This window comes from Phocoena sinus, chromosome 3 (genome assembly GCF_008692025.1).
Source record: "Phocoena sinus isolate mPhoSin1 chromosome 3, mPhoSin1.pri, whole genome shotgun sequence".
NCBI classification, from domain to species: domain Eukaryota; kingdom Metazoa; phylum Chordata; class Mammalia; order Artiodactyla; family Phocoenidae; genus Phocoena; species Phocoena sinus.
This window is the reverse complement of record NC_045765.1, coordinates 54,944,701-54,968,595: the sequence shown is the minus strand read 5'-3', so window position 1 is coordinate 54,968,595 and position 23,895 is coordinate 54,944,701. Positions and strand designations below refer to the sequence as shown.

Below are 23,895 nucleotides of genomic sequence, written 5' to 3'. Positions count from 1 at the left end.
TACATGAAGTTATACCAGACAGACAAAGGCCAGGAAATTGCAGGACAAAGCTCTGGCCCCATAACAGGTTGTCTCTCAAGGTTTTCCATGGCCCAGGCCAGTCGCCTGTAGCTGCCACTGCTGCAAAATGGACAGCATACCCTCTGCTCTGTCCAGCAAGATGATAGATAGGCTGCATCACACGTCTCACCAAGGCAGATGAGTCAAGATGAAATCTGCTTTTCTAATGAAACTACTGCCTGCCAGGAATCCAGGACAGTGACACACTGAGTAAAACAGACCTTTTGGAAGTTTACCTCCTACCCCATCTGGGTCCTAAATTAAAAATCTCAACTTAAGACAAAGAACTTTACTTTCAGGAGCCACACCTGGACCAGGATTAACAAAAGATTAGTCAAAGGAAATGATGTCTGTACATTATTTGCCCTGTGGTCACCCCAGAAGTATGGTGGCTTCACCACTGGTCCCTGCCCTGAGGACACCGTTGTGGCTGCATTCCCACTTAACAGACATGAAATGAAGTCTCCCTTTTTGGGGAATACTCAAAATCATCCTCTCCCCAGGGTGCATGTGACTGAGCCACACTAGAGCCAGAAATGCAGAGCCCTAGCCCAGATGCAGCCAGTGCCCTTCCCTCACCCCTCCTCCCTTCACCCAAGCAGCTGGGGGTTCACTTTGACTACTGAAGTGCCCAAGTGACCTGGGGAAGCCAGGGAAAGGCTGGGGCAGAGGGCAGGTAAGCAGCCTGGTCTCAGGCCTTGCTTGGGAACTGATCCCCAACCTCTGAGACAGGAAAATGGAATGAAGTGCTTCTATTACCTGAGGCCTTCACCAATAAACCTCTCAGGTGCCCCTTCTACGTATCCCTGCCTCTTAATTTTTCCCACTCTCTGTCCAGATTTTTTTTTTTTTAAAAGATGTTGGGGGTAGGAGTTTATTAATTAATTTATTCATTTTTGCTATGTTGGGTCTTCATTTCTGTGCGAGGGCTTTCTCTAGTTGCGGCAAGCGGGGGCCACTCTTCATCGCGCTGCACGGGCCTCTCATTATCGCGGCCTCCCTTGTTGCGGAGCACAGGCTCCAGACGTGCAGGCTCAGCAGTTGTGGCTCACGGGCCCAGTTGCTCCGCGGCATGTGGGATCCTCCCAGACCAGGGCTCGAACCCGTGTCGCCTGCATTAGCAGGCAGACTCTCAACCACTGCACCACCAGGGAAGCCCCAGATATTTTTTAAATGATACATTTAGAGACTTTATAGTTTCCTTTAGGTGCCAAATGCTGAGGCATCCACAGTATTTTTTAGTAAAATTTTATTGAAGTATAGTTGATTCACAATGCTGTGCCAATTTCTGCTGCACAGCAAAGTGACCCAGCTACACACATATATATTCTTTCATGTTCCCCTCCACCATGGTCCATCATAGGACACAACATAGTTCCCCGTGCTACACAGCAGGACCCCACCGTTTATCCATCCTATACATAATAGTTTGCATCTGCTAATCCCACAAATCTTTATCATAGTTCTTATGTGAACCTCTGGTTCCTATTTGTCTTCTAACTTCAAATTTCTTGAAGGCTAGAAAGAGCCCGATCTCTTTACTCATCTCCCATCTGTCCAACTTGCACACAATTCCTTACAAAAGAACAGGAGCTCCACAAAAACTCATAGTGACCACAATAATTCTATGGCTGAGGAAATTTGTTTAATTACACTGCTAAACCTGATATAGTCCTATCACTGTGATATCACAGTGGGAACTTAAACTTCCTTTGATAAACAACTTGTGGTGAGTAAAAAAGAGGCAAATACTAGTAACTCCTGATACACAGCTGAAGAATGTACATGTACTATGTGTTGTGCAGCAGCTAGACAGCAAGTGCCATGCACCATTCTGGGCACCTTTTGGGTCCCAGACCCGTAGGAACCTAAGGAAAAGGCTTGTGGAGCAAGTGGGATTCTATCCTGGCAGTAGTCAGCCAGTGCTCAAGAGCCCAGGTCTGTTGCATTCCATCTCTGCCAACTTGCTGCCCCAGCTAGCAAAACCATAAACTTGGAGCATCAGCAAGAGCTTTTCTCCCTACTGCCCAGGCCTCTGGCCAATCAAATTCAGGTTGTAATTCTCAGCTTTAAAATTCTTCACTCTGTCACATCTCTTCCTTCTATCTTCCACTTCCAGTTTCATTACTTTTTCATGATTTTTACTACTGCATATCCTAAAGTCTTCAAGTTTCAAAAATAATGTAAAATGAACCTGTCTTTACATCTTTAGTTTAAATAGACTTACTGGGCATTAAAAAAATTTTTTTTCATCCCAATAGATGGGGCATCTCTAGCACAGACCTGCTTTCTAACTGTATTTCAATAGCTCCTGTCTCATCCTCAAACATACCTAAGCCCAGAAGACCCTCATAGTCAAACCCAGACCACAGCACATGATGTGGGTTGAACTGTGTCTCACAAAAAGACGTGATGAAGTCCTAACCCCCGGTACCTGTGAATGTGACCTTATTTGGAAATAGGGTCTTTGCAGATGTAACCAAGTTAAGATGAGGTCATACTAGATTAGGGCAGGCCCTAAATCCAATGATTAGTGTCCTTATAAGAAGGCCACGTAAAAACAAAGGGATACCCAGGGGAAATGCCATGCATTGATAGAGGCAGAGAGTGGAGGGTTGCATCTGCAAGATTAGGAAGGCGCCAAGCATGGCCCACAACCACCATAAGCTAGAAAGAAGAAAGGAAGGAGTCTTCCCTAGACCCTTCAGAGAGCATAGCCCTGCAACACCTTGATTTTGGACTTTCAGCCTCCAGAACTGTGAAAAAATAAATTTCTGTTGTTTTAAGCCACCCAGTTTGTGGTAACTTGTTATGCAGCCTTAGGACACCAATATAGCACCTGAAATGAAGGATGCTCCCAGAGACTGAGTTTATCCCAAGGTTCTTTTGGACCCACAGCTTCTACCCACACTGAATCACAGAGGCCTAGGTAAGGATCCCTAAAAGTTAGAATACTGGGATTGTACTTATCCCAGAAATAACTGTCATAGAATTGACCCAAATACAAATGAGACCATCAGAGAGAATGGAAAAAATTAAGGAACCAATGACTAAATTAAACTTTTTCTTCCTTGAATCTCCACAGGTTAAAACCACTAGTCAAATCAGAATCTCTGTGGACCCTGCTCTTCCCCATTCCTGTAAATAACAGCTCCATTCCTGCAACTCAAGACAAAAACTTCAGTGTCATCCTTGAATCTTCTTTCTTTCACATCTGACATCCAATCAAACAACAAATCCTGTCAGTGCTATCTCAAAATGCATCCAGAATCTGACCTTAATGAAGAGCCTCCTAAGTGGTCTCCTTTCTCCTGTCCTTGACCCCCTTCAGTTTCTTCTCCACACAGTGGCCAGAGTCATCTTTCAACATTTAAAACCTTTCAATGGCTTTCCACCTCTCTCAAAATAAAAGGCAAAAGCCGTTTCAAAAAGCCACGTACAGTCCTGCTCTAAGCTGACTCTGACCTCCCGTCCCACGACTCCCTCTCTCTCTCTCATTCAGCTCCGGCCACACTGGCCTCCAAGTTGTTCCTCCAACCCACCAGCTATGTTCCTGCCTGTCCTTTGCCTTTGGGTCCCTTTGTGTAGGAACTCTCTTCCCCAGATATCTACATTACTTGCTCCTTCACGTCCTTCAGGTCCTTCTCAAGTGTCACCTTATGGGAAAGGCCTTCTTGATCATATGCGGCTCCATACTCTCTATTCTCCTCACCTTGATTTTCCTCCTTAGCACCTATTGCCACCTGAAGCGGTATTTGCCTGTTTTCTCTTATGAGAAGGAAAGGTCCATGAGAGCAACACTTTGTTCTACTCTCTAATATAGTCCCAGTGTCTAGAAGAATCGCTGGTTCATAATAGGAACTCAATAGTTGAATACAAGTGCATTTATCGTGGGAAATGATGCCTTACTGATTTACTCGTACACATACTCCTATTTAGTTTTCCCTCCTGACCTGAATGAGGAATACCCATTGGAGGAAGCAAAGGCAAAAAATGACCATTCTCCTTCAAGGTGGTTTTCAGTTTTTGACATTGCCCTCTAACCTCTGCTCCTAGATAAACACAGGTTTAAAACTCAGACCTCACTGATCCTGATGGGGACATGAAAACCTTGCTCCCACAAACAGGCCCTAAGGGTCAAAGCCCTTACGCTTTATTCTCAGGTCAACTTGTAAAACCATAAAACCATCCCAATTTCCCACGTCCTGGAGTCGAAAATCCTTGAGAAACTGCTCCATGTGATGTCAGTGTCAGGGCCACTGTGCACTACAAGGGGATAATAATTGCTGTGGAAACTCTAGGAGGCATGTGAAACCCCCACCTTCCACCGGGAGTCCTGCGAAGGCATTTGCTGGCCTCGCTGCAGCACCTTTCCGTCTTACTGAGAAATCTCCCTCAGAACCCTGTCTGTAGAAAATTCTCTCCTGGCATCAAACCACAGAGCTCTAGGTGCGGCAACATTCCTGTGGGGCCTTGTCCTCACGTAAAATTCTGAGATTTCCTGTGGGACTCAGCACGGCCAGGGAAATGACATTGTTGGACTTATTGCTCATCAGCCTGAAGTTCTTCTTTCCGGGAGTCAGAATGAGGGGCTGGTGTTTCATTCTCATTCTCTCACAAAGGAAAGAGGCTCAAGTCCCTAGAACTTTTCCGACATGACACAATCTCTCAAATAGACTCATGAGGTAATTCATCTTGTGACACTATCTCTATAGACTTCTTCTTTTCATAGGAACTTTGTCTCTTTCTCTAAATTAATATTTTTCCTGTTTGTATTATCTTAGGATATAGAAAAGTCTTTTCCCCTCTCACCTTTTATTTCCCCACTTGTAAAATGAAGATTTGGGTAACACCAAATTAAGAACTCAAGAGCTTCAATGAATCTCATGTTCCCTCAGTCTGCAGAACTGTAAAATGGCCAGAGGGGGCCAGCTGCCCATAATGGGGAAGTTTAGCAAGAGGCCAAGAATTCACTGAAGGCTGAGGAGGCATGTCTTAGCGGCCAGGGTAAGATGTGAAGAAGGCAGGGAAACAAGAGAAAGAAGAGAAAAACAAAGGCAGTGCAGGGGCACAATAAGAACTCAGAAAGGGAAATGAGACACGGATGGGCAGAGATCTGAAAGTGCAAGTGCTGCAACAGCCTGAATGGGTGAGGAGCACTCACCAGAGGCAGGAAAAGCTGGCCAAACATGACCAGGAATTTGAAGATAAGAGACAAGTGATCCAAGGACAGGTGTCCACTTGTGAACTCATCTGGGTTTATCCACTTCACCATTAGGGACACAACTAGGCTACAAGGTAACTGCTGAGCTACATACGGCTGGGAGACAAGCTGAAAGAATGAGAAAGCAATTTTAGGCATGGAGCAGGAGAATAAAGAGAAATCTAAGAAGGGGTTACTGTCTCTGCATCTTTTAGAAACTGCTTTCAAGACATCTTTCAGAGGTTCCTCTGCTGAAAGACAGGGACAAAAGACTTGGATCAAGCTGAGCAATGACCTTGGTTTTTCTCCCAGATGTTCTTTTACCTACCTGCTAAAGAGACTCTGACACTGCTACCATATGGGGTCAGACTCCCAAATCCCACCTATGATCACATGGCTCAATGTACCCAAGATAAACCTCTGCTCTACTCAAGTACCTTAGAGCAGAGATATACCAGGTGATGGTGGTGGGGGGAGCGGGTGGATTCTTATTTCTTCCAAATGATAGTGTTTTTAGCCTTTTAGTCCACCTAAAGTTTATGTGATCTCTATCTACTATTGCCCTAACACATAAGCTTCATTTAAGTCCCAGAGAAAGACCAGCACATCAGACAACCTGAGAAAGAAAGAAAACAAGCTCACAGGTAAATGAAGAGCAAGGAGAGGCAACTGTTCCAATGCATATGGCAGAGATCAGGCTTCAGTCAAAGAATCATTATATTTATAGGCACCAAACTTAAAACGATAAGCCAATAATCGTGTCAAGTGATAAACAGCTGATGTAGGTAGGGACATTTGGCTCAAAGAATATTAAGAGGAGAAGGAACCCAATCACCAACTTAAATATCTAAAACAATGGCTCTAAACGTATGGTCCCCACACCAGCAGCACCAGCAACACTGGGGAACTTGTTAGAAATGCATGTTCTTGGGCCCCAACCCAGACCTACTGAATCAGAAACTCTAGGGGTGGAGCTTGGCAATCTGTTTTCACAAGCTCTCCTGGTGATTCTGATGCAAACTGAAGTCTGAGAATCTTCAAAAGTGGAAGTCAGCAAAATTCTTCTATAAAGGGCCAGACAGTAAATATTTTAGGCTTTGTGGGGTTGTCTCTGTCACAACTACTCAATTCTGCCACTACAGTGCAAAAGCAACATAAAAAACGTGCAAACAAATGGGCATAGCTGTGTTCTAAAAAACACAAAAACAAGCAAGACAGATCTGGTCAGCAGGCTACAGTTTGGCAACGTCTCTTCTGAAAAAAGAGGGAGTCTTAAAAGGTAGAACTGAATCTAGCACATAGGGATTTTAACTTTCCATGAAAGTTGCCTAATGAAAGCATAAATTTCCATCCATGCATCATTCCATTCATTCATTCAAGCCTACTGCCAAATCATTTCTCCTATTTTTTTTCCTCCAAAAATCCTGGTTCCTGAAGTTTGTAGCATCATGGTGTACCATCCTCTTCTCCCTTCCTTGCTGCTGCAATCTACCAATCTACCAATATCCTGGGTACTGCCCCTCATTCATCAGAGGCTCTTCCTCTCCACCACTGCTGCACCACTTGAGGTGACTTCAACAAGAATGGAGATGATCCATCCAATACCATGACCTTCTCTCCCCTCACATTTTTTACTTTACCCCACCTAAGCCACCCAGCCCATGTTCATACCCTAGAGATTTGACAACACCAGTAACTGCACCACCTCCAAAATTTCAATTTCACCACCACTACTTCCTATTTTTCCAGGTCGTTTCGATCTGGTAACTCTCCCTCCAGCACTTCTTCAACCATATCACTCAACAAGTTTTTCATTATTCATTCTGCTTCCATGACCTTCTCCCCTCCCACCCAGCTCAGCTTCCACAGTCCTTCATTTATATTTATTCCCCTCTGAACTCCCTTTTGCCCCTCTCTCCCTCTGTTGCACTTCCCTGGCAAAATACCAACCCAAGCTAAACCCAACCATCTACCTACTCCATGTTTGTACCCAAATAGCTGAATCCTGCTGGAGAAAAACACTTAAGTGTGCTGCATGGTTTTACTTTAAATTTAGGACTATGAATCTCAAATAGGCATTCACCAGTGTCCGGAAGTTCTATTAAATTTTCTTAATATATTAAATTCTCTGCTCTCCAGGGCTTCCCTGGTGGCACAGTGGTTAAGAATCCGTCTGCCAATGCAGGGGACACAGGTTCGAGCTCTGGTCCGGGAAGATCCCACATGCCGCGGAGCAACTAAGCCCGTGAAGCACAACTACTGAGCCTGCATTCTAGAGCCCGTGCGCCGCAACTACTAAAGCCCTCATGCCTAGGGCCCGTGCTCCGCAACAAGAGAAGCCACTACAACGAGAAGCCCGCGTACCACAACAAAGAGTAGCTCCCACTCGCCACAACTAGAGAAAGCCCATGTGCAGCAACGAAGACCCAATGCAGCCAAAAATAAATTAATTTCAAAAAATTCTCTGCTCTCCAAAGTAACTATTTCATACTTTATCTTGTCTCCTCAAATCTCCTATACTCTCTCCTCCCCTCTCATTCCCAGCTGAGAAAACAGCAGCAATCTGATGAGAATTATCTCTTTCCACTACCAAATCTACCACCTGACCTACACCTATACATATACTCTCTTCTTTCCCTGTGTTAAAATGGATAGAGGGGTTGTGTTTTGATAGAAGCAGAAACACAACCCTTCCACTTGGGTGTTGAATCCATCCCATTCTCAAAAATTTCACTCCCACAGTTATCCTTTTTCTTTCTTCCTGATCTTCAACGTCTCTTTCTCTGCAAATTCCTTCTTGGTAAGGCAAGTCACACACACACACAAAAAAAACACCTTTCTTGTCCTCACATTCCCCTGTAGGTACTGCCTCCTTTCTCTCCTCCCCTTCTTGCAAAACCTCTTAAACCAAGTGTTTAGTAGTTGCCTCCACTTCCTTACCTCCCATTATCTCCTCAAACCTCTCCAATCATGCTTCCCATCTACCCTATTGAACTTACTATAGTCCAGGTCACCAACGATCTCTATGTTGCCCAAAGCAGTGGTTACTCTCTATTCTCTTCTTACTCAACCCGTTCTTACTCATCAACAGCATTCAACACAATTCTTGAAATACTTTCCTCTCTTAGCTTTCATGATTCCACACTCCTATTTTCTTCCTACATTACTGGCTACCCCTTCTAAGTTCTCTTTTGCTGACTACTCCTCCTCTGCTCAACTTCAAAATGTTGACATTTTCTGGAAAGCTGTCCTTAACTTCTCTCCATCACTCTCTCTTAGAAACCCTCATCTAGTCTCATAGCTTTAAACATCATTATGACTCCCAAATTTATATCTCCAACCTAGACCTCCCCTTAATTCCAGATTTACACATCAAATTGCTTATAAAACATATCTTCCTGGATGTCAAACCCAAACTTAACATGTCTAAAACAAGCACAACTGATTTATAGTCACCCCACACCCTCCCAGTCTTCTCCATCTCACTGAATGGCAGTCATCCAACTGCTCAATTTAAAAACCACAGAGGGCTTCCCTGGTGGCGCAGTGGTTGAGAGTCCGCCTGCTGATGCAGGGGACACGGGTTCGTGCCCCGGTCCGGGAAGATCCCACATGCCGCGGAGTGGCTGGGCCCGTGAGCCATGGCTGCTGGGCCTGCGCGTCCAGAGCCTGTGCTCCGCAACAGGAGAGGCCACAATAGTGAGAGGCCCGCGTACCGCAAAAACAACAACAACAACAAAAAAAAACACTCCACAGAGACAAAAAAAATACAAAAGCCAACAGAAGCCATCCCTGATTCTTCTCTTTTCCTCGAACCCAATATCCCCCTGCAGCCACCCATCAGTCTTAACTTACTTCCAAATATATCCCGAAACCATCCTCTTCTTTCGATCCAGCTCCACTGCTACCATCCTAGTCCAAGCCTCCATCATCCTCTCCTGGATGTTTGTCATGGATATTTTAACATGTAATTCAGGTTACTTTCTGCTCAAAACCCTTGAAAGTCTTCCCATGACACTTCGAATAAAATCCAAACTCCTTTACCTGGGCAATAAGACCCTGCATGATCTGGTCCCTGCCAACCACTCCAACCTTATTATGACTCTTCCCCCTTTCACTTGCTTAAACAATTCCACCAAACTTTTTCCAACCGTAAGACATTTGCATCATCTGTGCCTTCTAAGAACCTGGAATGTTCTTCCTTTGGATACTTTTAAGTGGCTAGCTGCTGCTTTTCATTCAGATCTTAGCTGAAATTTCACCTTTTCAGAGAGGCCTCCCCAATAACTCTCTAAAATATCACCTTTACTACATGATATTTTCTTGTTTGTATCTTCACTGTCTGTATCTGCATGTAAGTTCCATAACAGTAGGGAATCTTCTCTGACTTGATTAAAGCTTCATCCTCAGTACCAAGAACTGACATAATTAATTTAACCAACATTTACTGAGCACTCAATATATGTTAGACCCAAAGAGCACTGGGATTAGAGCAGTGAACAAGTCAAACACTTATTCACAGAGATTACGCTGTTGCAGGGCACATAGACATTTAACCACCATTGCAATAAGGGCTCCAAGGGAAAAGCACAGTGTCTAATAGAGGAAACACCTGGTATAATCAAGGAAATCACAGAAGCACTTTTGAACAAGCTCTGAAGGATGAGTAGGAATTAATAAAGTGGAGAGGTTAGCAGGGGGAAAGAGCAATTCCAGGCAAATGGAGCAGCAAGAGCAAAGGTCAAATGAACCAAGACATGTTTGGGAACTAAATGACAGCCAGTGAGGCTGAAGTACTGAAGTGCGGGGTGGGGCAGGGAGGGATAGATAATATAGAAGGATGAGGCTGGTGAGATTGAGTCAGATCATACAGGGTCATAAGCCATATTAAAAATTTGGTATTTATCTTAAAGATGATGAAAAGCCACAAGGTCTTAAATGAGAGAAACAAAAAAATCAAATTTCCATTGAAAATAAAAAATTACTCTGGCTGCAACACAGAGAATGAGTTAGAGCAGAGCTTCCTGCAGAAAGCCCAGTGAGTCATGAATGGGTAACAGATGTGTCCAAGATATTGATCCTCTGAGTCCCTAGAGAGGCCGGGTGCGTTCAGGGCAGCCAAAGCCCCCCTGGGCAGTTGCCTCCACCTTGAGCACCCTTTGTCCACTTACCCCAGTGAATCATGCAAATACTCCTCTAGGTGCTGTGATGTAAAAAGGGTTGGGAAGCACTGGGTTAGAGAATACAAGTGTGAATGTTGAGAAACCTACTAGGAAGCCATTGCAATAATCTTGGAAAGAGATAACAGTATCTTAGTGGTGGTAATGGAGCTAGAGAAGAATAGATTCAAGAAATATTCAAGGGCTTCCCTGGTGGCGCAGTGGTTGAGAGTCCGCCTGCCGATGCAGGGGACATGGGTTCATGCCTCGGTCCAGGAAGATCCCACATGCCGCGGAGCAGCTAGGCCCATGAGCCATGACCGCTGAGCTTACGTGTCCAGAGCCTGTGCTCCGCAACAGGAGAGGCCACAACAGTGAGAGGCCCACGTACCGCAAAAAAGAAATATTCAAGAAAAAAATCAACAAGAGAACTTCACCAAGTCCTTCACCATAACCTTCATTATTTACCAGAAATTGGGGGGGGGGTCAAGAATACCTCCCAAAAGGACCAGGTTTGGAAAAAAAGATTATAAGTTTAGTTTTAGACACATTGAGTTTAAGGTACCTGTGAAACATCCAAGTGAGATGTGAAAAGAGAAATAGATTGGGGCAGAAATTAACACACCATTGTAAAGCAACTATACTCCAATAAAGATATTTTAAAAAAAAAAACAGACTGGGTGTGAAGTTCACAGAAGAAGTCTGGGCTAGAGATACAATTTTACATATAGGTAGTACCTGAAGCCATGAGAATGAAATTCCTAGAGAAGGAACTCAGAATAAGAGGACTTAGCCTTATAAAAGTCAACATTTAATAAGAATGGAAGGAAGAGGAGGAACCAGCAAGTAACACTAAAAAGGAGGGACACTGTATCATAGAAACCAAAAGAAGAGTAGTTCAGGAAAAAGGATGAGAGGACTAGAAATCACTGGATGTGTTCAAGTAGGAACCATGACAAAACATGTCAGAAATGGTTGGGGGCAGGGGAGGGGAGTGCTCCATCAAGTGGCCTCTAGGATATCTTCCAACTTTAAAAAGTCTAGGGAATTCCCTGGTGGTCCAGTGGTTAGGACTCCAAGCTCTCACTGCTGAGGGCCTGGGTTCAATCCCTAGTCAGGGAACTAAGATCCCACAAGCCACGTGGTGCAGCCAAAAAAATGAAAATAAAAAGTCTATAGCTCTTTGAGACCTGACCCTAAAACTTCATGAAGGAAAACTACCCAATATTTTAACTGTCACAGATGAGCCCTAAGAGTATGTGTACTGTAGTGTCAGGATAAATAATTTCACCTCCTAACTTCAAAGGAGACACTGGGCTTTGTACAGATCCAACACAAGCGTTGTAGAAGTATCAGTATAATTACGCCCAAGGAAATTATGAGAAGGGCTGAAATGCTATAGTCAGGAAATAAAGATGCAAAAAAAATGTCCTTCAGAGACCACACAATGCCACAACTGAGAACTGCGTGTTGTATAAATCTATTAACAATATACTAAACATGACAAGTATTTGATTCAGGATCTGCGTAAAAGAGATCAGAAAAACGATGCACAAAGACCACTACCAGTATCACAACCCTGAGGTCCTTGATTCCTTTCTAAAACAAACCAAAAAACCCTAAAAATTATAGCCCTCATAGGACACTATTCTAAGTTCATCATATATGAGAAATAAATGTACACAGTACATAATAAAGAAGTCTCATGAAAACAAATTTTTTTTTTTTTTTTTTTTTTTTTTGCGGTACATGGGCCTCTCACTGTTGTGGCCTCTCCCGTTGCGGAGCACAGGCTCCGGACGTGCAGGCCCAGCGGCCATGGCTCACGGGCCCAGCCGCTCAGCGGCACGTGGGATCCTCCCGGACCGGGGCACGAACCCGTGTCCCTTGCATCGGCAGGCAGACTCTCAACCACTGCGCCACCAGGGAAGCCCATGAAAACAAATTTTACAAAAGCAAGACATTTCCTCGTATACACTGTTTTACTTCTGCTTCTCCAGGGTCAGAAAGCCAAGTATCTATCAAAAGGACTATTAAAACTCTACAAGTCTTCCAAATGAGCAAATAAAACAAGTTTTACTATTTCAGTTGTCTTTAGTTTACTCTAATCTTACAAGAAGAGCAAGAGGATCAAATCAACAGTGTTTACTATGGAGTTTGGCCTGTAGGCATGGTAAAGGGGTAGGTGAATAAAGGTGTGCCTTCTGAGAGCGGAAGTAAGGGCAACACCTTGCATTCTTGGAAGTGGAGGTGTAAGTGACTCACCTGTGGCAGCAAGACTAACACACAAGTATGTGTGGCAAAAGCCTGAAGTCAGTCTGATCCTACTCTCTGCTCCAAGCAAGTCCAAGAATTTCTATTTTCTTATAACTCGACAACAAAAAAATACACAACCCAATTAAATAATGAGCAAAGGACCCTCAAACAGACATTTCTCCACAGAAGATATATTAATGGCCAATAAGCACATGAAAAGATGTTCAACATCGGGCTTCCCTGGTGGCGCAGTGGTTAAGAATCCTCCTGCCAATGCGGGGGTCATGGGTTCGAGCCCTTCTCCGGGAAGATCCCACATGCCGCGGAGCAACTAAGCCCGTGCGCCACAACTACTGAGCCTGAGCTCTAGAGCCCGCGAGCCACAACTACTGAGCCCGTGCTCCTAGAGCCCGTGCTCCCCAACAAAGAGCAGCCCCCGCTCAACGCAACTAGAGGAAGCCCGTGCACAACAACGAAGACCCAATGCAGCCAAAAATAAATAAGTAAATAAATTAAAAAAAAAAAAAAGATGTTCAACATCATTACTCACTGGGGAAATGCAAATAAAAACCACAATGAGATACTACGGATACTTTACACCCACTAAGATGGCTATAATCAAAAATGGAAAATACGTGTTAACAAAGACATGGAGAAATCAGAACCCTCATATACTGATGGTGGGAAACGTAAAATGATACAGCTGCTATGGAAAACAGTTTGGCAGTTACTCAAGAAATTAAAAAGACAAAATTATCATATGACCCAGCAATTCCACTCTTAGGTATATATCCAAGTAAGAGAAATGAAAACAGGTGTAGTAACAAAAACTTGTGGATGTTGACAGCATTACTCGTAACAGCCCAAAAGTAGAAACAACCCAAATGTCCATCAACTGATGAGCAGATAAACAAAATGTGGTATATCCATATAATTGAATATTATTCAGCCATAAAAGGAATGAAGAATTGATACATGCTACAACATTGATGAACCTTGAAAACATTAAGCTAAGTGAAAGAAGCTAGACACACGCTGTATGATCTATTTATATGAATATCCAGAACAGGCAAATCTATAGAGACAGAAAACAGATGAATGGTTACCAGGAAGGGGAAATGGACAGCAAATGCTTAATGGGTAAGGGGTTTCTTTGTGGGGGGGGCACGGTTGGTAATGAATATGTTCTAGAATCAGACAGTAATGATGGTTGTGTTTAAAAACAAGCATGACATGACAAGTTCCTAATGAATTATTTTCAGAGCAAATTAGTCTTTACTCCACCCAAAGACTGAGAGTAACACATACACAAACCAGCCAGGATAAAATAAACTGACATACTAATTTCTGAAAATTAACTTTAATGTTATCAGCAGAAGCATTAACATTTAATGAGTTAATAAGGTACTCTGGGAGAGCCAATGGACAAACAAAGGCAAGGAAACTTCTATGTGATCACATTACTACTTTCCAATCAAGTAATATATTTATACAACTAAAAAAATAGAGATATGGCAACCGGAAACCCATAAAAGGACCTGGAGACAGTGAAAACAAGTAAAAGCTCAAAGCCACTAAAAGCACAGATGCATGACTCATCGGCACCTCCTCTGCTGATTTGTATAGGTCATCAGAGGGTAGAACTGGAGAACTATAAACACACTCTAATATCAAAGGGTTATTTTATAAAGCTTTCAAAAAACCTCAGCTTTCTTTTTACTAAGAAAGAGAAAAGGAAAACTCATAGTTATACCTGTCGGTATCACCAAGAAATCACTGTTCTCTAACTCTAGGCTAAACCTCTAGGTCAGACAAGCAGCCCAGGGCCTTTGCTCATGGCTCTGAGTGTTCTGAGGGGCACTGAGAAGTCAGGTCTCATTACCCAGTGACACTTCTCCATCTAGGGTGATAAGGGGTTCACAGCATGATGAAATCACTCTATAGACCAGGCATCACAGCTGCCCCTTGTCCCAACTCCACACCCACCCAGGTTACCATGGAACTGGTACAAACAAATAGTTTAATATGCTATTAGCTCTGATCTAAGTAGCTGACATAACACCAATTAAATTTATAATGACACTGGAGTAATAAAAGAGCACTTGGCACACTTCTCTTTGCAAACATGATTCAAGGGGTGATTTTCCTTTTGCCCCTTCTTCAATTTCTAGCTGCTAGGCCACTTAGAAGCCACTTAATCTCTTTACTCAAACAGTTGGTGTTTAGGGCTTTATCATTTTATAAGAAAAGGACCACTAATATTAGAACTAGCTACTGGGAGTATCCAACCATGGCATAAGAATCCTCATTTCTTTCAGAGTAAAAGTGAATGATACAGTGGTTGGAATCTAGAATCCTGGGTTCCCACTCAAATCTCCCTCTCTTTCTGACTAATTCTGGTTCTGGCTCTGTGAAGGACACATGATCTCCATTTCTAACACATGGGCAGAGGCCATGGACACTTGTCTGGGCTTCACCACAGAATCCATGGCTGTGAGGAAATGAGAGCAGCAGATATTATTAAGTGCACCAACCTGCTGGCGCTTGCATCCTTGAGCCCACTGATCAGCCTTACCAATGTCTATATTTATGCTACATATGGAAGGAGTCATCGGGCCTTTTGGCCACTTTTACATGCTATACACTAAAGCTATCAAAAACGGGTCCTTTGAAGTTACATTTTCTTATGGAATACCCTACAGCAGTTAAACTGAGTAAACTACATATATTTATTAGTGTGGGTAGAGCACACACACACACACACACAAAGCAAGTTATTGAAAGACATGAACAATATGATATCATCTGTTGAAAATGAGATGTTATAAAACATGGATTGGAAAGATATACCTAATACCTGATAGTAGTTTCTTCTGGTGAGTGGGAATGAGACTAACGTGGAGCCAGGAGGCACGTTACAAAGGAGACTTCAATTTCATTAGCATGGTTTTATTTTTGTAAAAAACAAACAAAAATATATATTACAGTACTCTAACATTTGTTAGTTCTGGGTGGTAAGTACACAGGTGTTTGTTAAATTAGCTTTGTACGTTTGTGTATCTTTATTTTTTTCCCAGTTAAAAAGAAACCTTTATCTTATAAGTACATGTTGGCAATATGCTCAATCAGTAAACAGTTACTGAGCATCCATAATATGCAAGTAAAAAACTCCTGCATTGGGGCTTCCCTGGTGGCGCAGTGGTTGAGAGTCCGCCTGCCGATGCGGGGGACGCGGGTTCGTGCCCCGGTCTGGGAGGATCCCGCGTGCCGCGGAGCGGCTGGGCCCGTGAGCCATGGCCGCTGAGCCTGCGCGTCCGGAGCCTGTCCTCCGCAACGGGAGAGGCCACAACAGTGAGAGGCCCGCGTAACGCATAAAAAAAAAAAAAAAAAAAAAAAAAAAAAAAAAAAAAACTCCTGCATTTACCAAGTATTTACTGTGTGCCAGGCACCGTATCAAGTGATTTACATGTATTATGTTATGAGGTAGGTACTTTTTGTAAGAAGGGAGAAATGCTGATCCTCTTCATCTCCAGTTTTCATCAGCTATCAGTCCTGGCCTCTTCAATCTACTCTCAGGAAGACTACTAGCTTTTCCAATTGGTGTGTTTGGAAAAAGCAACTATGGCTCAACTCCTTCCGCTCTGCCAGGATCTGCCTGCTTGCAGAAGGTACACATTTTCCTCATAAGTTTGACAGATATGCTCTGCCTGCCTCTGCAGAGACAGACCTGTGGTTGTCCCACACTTCCAAAGATTTGCTGGGTAGCTACATCTAAATTTGTATGCTTAATTCTGGATCAGTATTAGAAACCATTATTACTGCTGCACACCTAAGCCACATCCTTCAACCTAAGCTTTATCAGTTATAAACGTAAAATACATTTAAAATTTTTATATAGATTTGGCTTGCAGTTGATTCCATACTTAAGCAGGAAATAAAAGGGTTATTTATTGTCCCTATGCATCAACCCTGCTTGTTGTTGCTGTTTTACAGAAGAGTATATTTAGTCTTGGAGACACTAAGTAATTTACCCAAGGTGGTAGTATGTGGCAGTCAGAGTTCAAATTCATATTCATTTGATTCCAGAGTTCATATTCTTTTTTTTTTTTTTTTTGCGGTACGTGGGCCTCTCACTGTTGTGGCCTCTCCCGTTGCAGAGCACAGGCTCCGGACACGCAGGCTCAGTGGCCATGGCTCACGGGCCTAGCCGCTCCACGGCATGTGGGATCTTCCCGGACCAGGGCACGAACCCGTGTCCCCTGCATCGGCAGGCGGACTCTCAACCACTGCGCCACCAGGGAAGCCCCGAAGTTCATATTCTTAATAATTATGCCAAGGCATTACGCTATGCATATCAGGGCAAAGAAAAGCAGTACCAATTACTTGCTAAGAATTTGTAAGATGAACTCAAAAAATATTCTAAAGGCTGAAGCTTTTCTTAGTATATACTGAAAGAGGGTAGGAAAGTGTATGTTTGTATATGCATATGTGTGAGTGTATACAAGGAACCATCAAAGTACTAGTTATTATAAAATTCTTTTAGGGAACTTTTAACCTTCAACTCTAGTAGGCATGTTTGCTTCCACCCATTAAGTACCCCGTCCCTCAAATTTTACTCAAGAAACCACAGATACACAGCAGGGTTTCTAATCTGTGCTTTTTTTTTTTTTTTTTTTTTTTACGGTATGCGGGCCTCTCACTGTTGCGGCCTCTCCCGTTGCAGAGCACAGGCTCGGGACGCGCAGGCTCAGCGGCCATGGCTCACGGGCCCAGCTGTTCAGCGGCATGTGGGATCCTCCCAGACCGGGGCACGAACCCGCATCCCCTGCATCGGCAGGCGGACTCTCAACCACTGCGCCACCAGGGAAGCCCTCTAATCTGTGCTTTAAATGAACTGTGTTGAACTACTGCCTGCAGTGTAGTTCCCCCAGACAGCATGCTCAGCTCTGACATTAACTTGATGTCAGTCTCTACATTCTGCAATCCCTCCTCGGGGAAAGCAAACCTTCCCTCAGCAGACCAGGCCTGCCTAGCTCCAGGTCAGTGCTAATAAGAGAAAGCCACAAAGCACTTGAAACTTAGGTCTAACTTAGCTGACAGCCTCTGCTATCAACACAAAACCAAGGGCCTGCACAGTCCCCTAACCATGGAGGAAGTTGGTCCCATCCCTTCAGCTTGGCCCCTTCACAGCAGAGGCTTGCCCATGTGGGTGTTCACTCAGTTCTCTGGACTCACACTGCACACTATCCACACCTCTGTAAAGAGCCTTTACATCCTGCTGCAGTGCCCCTGGCTCAGTCTGTGAACCTTGTTTATACCTCCTGTACCTACCTTTTCTCCTTAGTTGATCTAATCCAGTCCTATGACTTTAAATGCCACCTATAAACTGACAATTTATAGACAATTCTCAATCTTATTTCATTGGCCTGGAGTTCCGGATTCATACTTCCAACTGTCTATTCAACATCTCTACTTGGGTATCTAATAGCACCTCAAAGATAACAAGGCCCAAGCCAAACTTTCAATTTGCATTTAAAATTACTTTTGAGGGCTTCCCTGGTGGCGCGGTGGTTGAGAGTCCGCCTGCCGATGCAGGGGACGCGGGTTCGTGCCCTGGTCCAGAAAGATCCCACATGCCGCAGAGCGGTTAGGCCCATGAGCCACGGCTGCTGAGCCTGTGCGTCCGGAGCCTGTGCTCCGCAACGGGAGAGACCACAACAGTGAGAGGCCCGCGTACCGCAAAAAAAAAAAAAAAAAAAAAAATTGCTTTTGAAACTTGAAAACTGATTAGGAAACACTGATCTATGAATTATCAATAGTACATATGTTCCCATAAACATTTGGAATCTCTGTGGAGCCCATCACACATGGAATGCTATGTGGAAACCACAGTCAATGAACAGCATTGCACTGGGAATAACTACTTGCCCAGAACAAGGAGTACTTACTTATACAAAGTGAGTAGAAACAATGCTGATTTCATTCATTTTACCCTTAACTTGTTTCCCTTAGGCCTTTCCAACCTCATTTCTCACTTTAACCCTTCATTCCACCACTCTACTTCCAGACTTCTGTCCATAGTATTTCTTTGATTTGAAATGCTATCTCCTCTGCCCCAACCCTATGTAGCAAAATTCTAACTGATCTTCAAGGCCCAGCTAAAATGCCTCCTCTCTCATGAACCCATTCCAAATCTCTCCAACAGCTGAATGAATGATGTATGTGGGAGGAAGGAGGTATGATTTCTTCATAACAGGTTCAAAACTTTGACTCCTCTCTTTCATCCCTACACCCAGTTGTCTTAGCTCTACCTTAGAATATATACAGATTCTGATCACCTCCACTGCCACCACCCTGGTGCAAGCCAACATCAATCTCTCGCCTAGATATAATGCAACATCCTCCTAACAAGTCTCCTTCCTTCCACCCTTGCCCTCCATAATCTATTCTCACTGAAGCAGCCAGAATGGTCCTTTTAAAATGTAAATCAGATCATGTCATTCAAAACCCTCCCCAAACTCCCAACTTCATACCATAATCCAAAATCCTTAATATGGCCTACAAAGCCCTATATAATCTCTTCCCTGATACCTCTCTGATTTCACCTCCTACTATTCTTGATCACTCAGCTCCAGCTAAACTGGCCTCCTTGCTATTCTCCCAACTCATCAATTATGCTCTCACCCCCAGGTTTTTTTTTTGTTTTTTTTTTGTTTTTTTTTTTAAAGTTTAATGGATTTATTCATGAAATTGTCAAAAAGTGTTTTAGTAGCACATATACTGATAAAAACTAAAGACTTTAGCTTTCTCTCTGTTCTTGAATAGATTTATTTATATTTATTTATTTATGTATTTATGGCTGCGCTGGGTCTTCGTTGCTGCGCGCGGGCTCTCTCCAGTTGTGGCGAGCGGGGGCCACTCCTCATTGCGGTGCGCGGGCGTCTCACCACAGTGGCCTCTCTTGTTGCGGAGCACGTGCTCCAGGCGCACGGGCTTCAGTAGTTGTGGCTTGCGGGCTCCAGAGAGCAGGCTCAGCAGCTGTGGCGCACGGTCCCAGCCGCTCCGCGGCACGTGGGATCCCCCCGGACCAGGGCACGAACCCGTGTCCCCTGCATCGGCAGGCGGACTCTCAACCACTGCGCCACCAGGGAAGCCCCACCCCCAGGTTTTTATACTTGCTGTTCCCTCTGCTTGGAACCCTCTTCTCCCAGATGTACACATAGCTTGCTCACTCCCTTCAGGTCTCTCTTCTCAAATATCACCTTATCAGAGAAACCTTCCCTGTCAACACTATATAAGACAGCTTATACACTCTCACCATTCTCTGTCTCTTTACCCTGTGTTGTTTTTCTTTTTAGCATTTATCAATTATATTATTTGTTTATTATCTGTCTCCGCATCCCATTCTCCAGAATATAAGCTCCAGGCCATCAGGGCCTTTGCTAATTATGTCTTTGCCTATAATAGTGCATGGCACATAGTAAATACAGTAGACTGTGGGTTCCTTAGTGTATAAGATTGAAAGTAAGAACAAAAAGCCTCCATAGTTAGTTAAAACCCCAAAGTACTCTGTATAATCAAGATACGCAGCAAACGTTTAATGATTTTTTTTTTACATGCATACACACTTCTTCTGGCCAATTATTATTGGCCAGAGCCTCATATCATGAATCTTAGAATTGTTTAGTCCCCCAAAGGAAGGAAAAATCAGTTTTAAGTGGAAAGTTCAGCCTCTGATATTGAAAGCATCAACACTTAAAAATTAAGGCAAATGATATTTTACAATTCAGTTCAAAACTTGATCCATTTTAAGGCTTCAACTATTGTACCAGAAGCTCCTTCTTCCTCTTATGTTTTCTATCACCACCTATAGCTTGTTTCCCTCTCGTACCTTCTCTAAAGAGAGAAAGACACTGAGCTTGCATTAATGAAGGCTCTGAGTTTGAACCCCAAAAGTCCAGGAACGGAAAGTAATTTTTTTTTTTACAAATTTCTAGAGCCAATTAAACTCAACCACAAATGATATCAATCCTGAGCTACTTGTAAAGATTTTAAGTGCTGCCATGTATGTCATTCCACATGAATCACAAGACTTCATCATCTATATAGCATAGATATTGTTGAAGACTGTGCTCTAAATTATAATTTGAGACCCTTTAGTTCAGTTAAAATGATTATGTATTTCATTAAATTAGGGAGTAAAGCAGGTTGGTGACTTTAAAAATGCCTAAAAGTAATAAGCACTCCCAAAGCCTGCAGTGTCCAATTGCTCAATTTCCAAAGCTTTAGGTAAATACCAGGATCTTCATTAATACAGGCTTTCCCAAGATACTCCTTACCAAGAATCTCTAATAAAAGCAATCCATTTTTTCCTTTGGTGCTAAAGTGGCCAGGCTCAGACCAAAAAACAACACCAAAAGAATTACATAAAGGGATTTTTGGATAGGACTTACAGACACAAAAATCAATAAGCAACTTCAGAATATAAAAATCAGTAAACCTTCAGGTGAGTTGACACAGAATGTAGAACACCAGAAATATAACTGAAAATTGGCTCCCCGTTCTCACACACTCCATCGCTGGTAAATACATAGCAGAGGATAGGAAGGATATTTAAATCATCCCTTCAGTGATCTTCAACAGCTTTACAAACAAGTACTAGACTGCTATCTCCATTTTACAGAAAGTTATTTCTATTATTAGGAAGAAGTTAAGGTGCAGGAAAGTCAAGAGCCAAATCCACATAGAGGTTTATGCTGGTAATGGGGGATTAAAATTACGTGCAGGTATACTGAAGTCACATGTGTGGTTAATTTTATCAAACAACCTGACTCTCTGGGAACACTGAGGGCAGAAGAGAGTACTAAATAGATGTCTTTATTCTCACAATAACACCTCCATTTTAACTACCATCTTCTCTGTCTCACCGTCTCTCACAAACTAACTGCACATTTCCACTGTCAAAAGCCACATTAAATTCGAGCAAAAGACCACAATCACCTAGTTAATCTCTACTACAACCACTGATTAGAGGATGCTCTTGAGACCCCCAGCTCTGGCTCTCCACTATAAGTGGATGTGGGTACATGAGCCCTATGGGGTCTGGGAAAAGAGAGAGCTCAAACAATGTACTTGTCAGCACTTTAAACAAAAAACCCATTCAATTAGAATGGCACCATGTTCCTTTTGCCCTTTCTCCTTAGGAACTAAATTAAACAGATTACAGACAGTGGCAAGAGCTGGCCTTAGAACAGCCTCCCCCTTATTTGTTATTTTTAGCAATTTAGTCCGACAACGCCTGACAACTAAACATGCCTAGAATAGCTAAAGGGAGGGGGGATTATCAGATACTACCAGCAAAAAAACACTAGTCATCACTTCCTCCAACCCTAAGAAAGAATCATTTTCCATGTCTTTATAGCATCACAGAGTTTGAGCTTTTAGAGTCTCATATAAAAATACAGCACATATAAAACATCAGTGGAAACTGATAATGCTTCCTGACCTGGAGTATTGTTCCACCCTCATGTGTTTTCTTAAAAACAAAAGCATAATAAAATGAACTAAACTGTTTTACACAAAAGTTAGGAGTACAATGCATGTGTGTCCATTTTGGAAAAATTCCAGCACAAGATAATTATGTACCCAAAAGAATGGCCTCATGAATAGTGATGGAATTCATATATTTTTATTATACTGGTGGCAGGTGAGAGATTTGTTTCAAAACAAGACAAAGTGAGGTGGGAGAAAATCATAATTAGCAAGACAGCATCAACCATAGACACTATTTTTAAATGAAATAATGTAGTAAAAATTCTTTGAAAAATGAATAAAATGGTAAAATAAAAATGGTAAAGTCCTAAGCAGTATAACTATCTGCACCAGCAGATTAACTAAAATTCATTAAAACCCATTTTATAACATTTACCACTTATAATAAAAGTCCATGTACACTCAAAGAATTTAATAATTTTTCAATATTTTCTGAATTTTTTTTGCCACTAAGTATCATGTATTTTACATGACACTATAGGATAAAGCACTACAAATGATAAAATGATGTCTCCCTGAGTATGTTACTTTATGCATGTGGAGTTAATAAGCTATTACACAGCTCTACCCAAAAGTATCTCTAAAACAGGTGATACCTAATACAAACTACCTTTAAGCCATCACACAAACATCTCTGTGATTTCAGTTATTTAAGCAACTACTACAAAGATATCAAACAATATGCTGTCACCTCGTATTACATTTTAGCTGGCAAAGCTGTAGGCAGACAACTAGTTTTATTTTACCTGCAAAAATAGGATTACAATTAATAAATTAAGGTAATGATCTAAACAGAAAGGAAACTGGGGTTTTTTTGTTTTGGTTTGCCTCCCTCCATCTTTTCATTTTAAGGGGACATTTTTGCTCCTAAAGTGGCAATTCAGAAAAAGACCAAGGTTATAATGATAAACTTAATAGAAGTGACCCTAGATATCTTCTAATCCAACCCTCTTGTTTTACAGATGAGGACACTGAGGCTTAGAGTACAGCAAGGGCTAGAATCCAGAACTCCTAACTCAACAGAAGGTATTTAAATTAGGAATTTAGTATTTAAATTAGGAATTTACGGTAATGAATGTTTTTCTATAAGTCTAATAGACTTTGAGATCTCCATTCATGGTTCAAATATCAGCTTGGATCTTGTTCTTTTGAGCTGATTAATTACAGTGTGCTCATTAATACAGGTGTGACCTGTTCCACATTGAGTATTGAACAACTCATTTCTTCTGGCCAGCATCTATTACTTCAGATTAAAAGAGACCTGTCATATAAAGACTGATCAGAGTAAGAATCTAGGGTAAAGAAAAGTATACTGATTAACTTCACCTTACCATCTAGTTACAAGAGCAGGGAGGCATGCAGTAACACGAAATAAATTTCAAATTCTAACTCATCAAAAGAAATAATTCACTAAGCAGCCTGAAAATGAATGGAGGAACTCTCAGGCATGGGAGGGCGGAGGCTAAGGACAAATATTTATGGTCAGACAAAGAAAAGTACAGACCATATAAAGCATACAGCAGCGAAGGATGAGGTCAACAACCCTCTGAAGCATTCAATGGGATAGTCTGGTGTGGTTATAGACAAGTGTTCCAAGGAGGGGAATCAGGCCACCCCCGGAGTGTATCCTAGAAGAAAATAACTGAATCAAGATGCAAAAGGCTG

At 42.6% G+C, this 23,895-nt stretch overlaps 1 protein-coding gene across 1 annotated transcript in view; it reads right to left on the bottom strand.

Annotated features, from left to right (window-relative positions):
- Positions 1–23,895, bottom strand: part of PFDN1 (prefoldin subunit 1) — a 61,498-nt gene that overhangs the window by 685 nt on the left and 36,918 nt on the right. The gene's annotated exons all lie outside the window — the stretch shown is intronic.